Raw genomic sequence first — 2,185 nt, 5'->3', positions numbered from 1 at the left:
ACACACACATAAACACAGGGAAGGGATGCACGGTGCTTCTTTCGGCACCGAGACTGACGTTACAAATCATTACACTGGAGGAGGAGGAGGAGGAGGATGAAGGAGGGAGGGAGAGGATGGGGGGGGCATTTCATCACTCTGAATTACCTGCATGTTGTCGGTGATCATCTGTTGATTATGTGATCAGACTATAAAGACTACAGTGTTGGAATAAGATGGTGCTATAAATAAATATATAAATATAAAAATATGAACATAAACTGAGAATAAATGTTCATTTTTGACCTTGGGGAAAGGTTTAATGTAATTTGTCTGAGCTTTCTACATCCATTGTCAGTGCTGGAGGAAGTATGCAGATCCTTGACTTCAGTGGTTCCCTATCTGTTTCCGTAAGGGACCTTTTTCCCTGCTGAGGTTTTTAATGGATTTTCATATTATATTTAAAACTGTACAATGAACTCATACATTAATGTAAAGCTTATTCTGAACTGCTTCTGAAACTAGGACTGAAAACTAATTTTCATGATGGATAAATCTTCTTCATTATTCAATAATCGATTGTTTTGTAAAAAAGACCAAAAATGTGTAAGAAATGCAGTAATATTTACTCCAAGTGACACTTAAAATTAGTCGATTAGAAAGACATTTAAAGTCTAAAAACTGAATTGTTATGAGGAAAAGCAGAAAATCATCTCATTTAAAGCTGTTAAAAGTCCAATTTCCTGGTTATGTAAATGAAATGAGGAGAAAATACTCAAGTACAATTAGCTCAAGTTTGTGCTTGAGTAAATGTACTTAGTTACATTCCAGCACTGTCCATTTTATGATGTTGCAGGTTAAGGTTAGGTTTGCCTCAAAACAACTTGGTTAAGATTTAGGGAAAGATTATCGTTTTGGGGGTCGTTGTCATGGTTACAAGAATCCAGGAATGTTTTTACTGTTAGTCTCTGTGGCCCACTGAGTGGTGGAAACGAGGACATTTAATCGGGAACTAGGGACAAATGTGAGGATCTGTTCTGCACAGTTAAACGTGAACTCAATTAATGTGACTGTCCTGTGATCAGTGCTGCTGGAACATCCTTACCAAATGTATGACAATCAGCAGGTTTGGTGGGTTGAAAAATCACTCAGTGTGCTAGCTTTTGTTTTAAAATCAGCCTGAACCTTGCAAGGCTGACATAGAGTGTCATGACATTTATATAAAACCCCCGTATTTAAACCTGCAATCAGTATTTCCCACCCTGGGGCAACAGAAACAAGTCGGTATTCTAACCTCCTCAGTTGTTATGAGCTTGGTAGCAAATTGCTGCTAATTTACATCCAGCAGTGACAGAGCAACAATAATTGAGTTGTTCCTGATGAATATAAACAGCTCTGTTTCCTGAGGGAAATATCTGGCTCTTTAGCTGCTAAATGCTCCACTGTGACCACCATCGGTTGCGTCTGTGCTGTCTGCTTTAGAGCTTTTATCCTGAAAACAGCTGCCTGCTGCTGAAAACCAACGAGAGCATTGAGAATAAACTAAAGCAGTAATAAAGGCACGATAGCAACACAACAAGCTGAAAACTACTTTAACATTGTTAAATTGTTTTTACATTATCATCATAAAAACACTGATTATAGCCGAAAGAAGACCGTTGAGATGCAACAACCTGTTACAGTTAAAGAAAATACATAATAAAATATTAAATCTAATTATTTCTGAATATCTTTTAGACAAAACTAAATAGTATTTAAAAAAAATACAAACATGCACAGAAGTAATATGATTTTCACAGTAATCCTGTTAATCACGAATTTATTTTGTGACCTCCTGAAGGGGTCCTGACCCCGAGGTTGGGAACCACTGCCTGTAGAAGACACACAAGATTATATTTAGCACATGGAGGACGTCGTAAACTCTCCATAACACCACCATTAAATCCCTGAAGCATTATCAGCCTGTAATTGGAGGAAGGAGCAGGAAAACAGTTCCCCAGAGTAATATTACAAAAAGCTAGGGGTAATAGATTTTCATTATAAAGCAAAAGAGTGCAAATTATTTCCTGCTCATTAAATATTTCTCCACATAATATTAACTAGAAAATGTCCGTGCAGCTATATAACAAGGAGGAGAGAGCATATTGACCTTGCTTGTAAAAATCGACTCTAAAAACAAAGCACATGCTTCCTGACCTTCTGCAAA

Source organism: Morone saxatilis, unplaced genomic scaffold (genome assembly GCF_004916995.1).
Source record: "Morone saxatilis isolate NCDOM2014 unplaced genomic scaffold, NCSU_SB_2.0 Contig6, whole genome shotgun sequence".
Taxonomy (NCBI): Eukaryota; Metazoa; Chordata; class Actinopteri; family Moronidae; genus Morone; species Morone saxatilis.
This window is presented reverse-complemented; position numbering follows the sequence as displayed.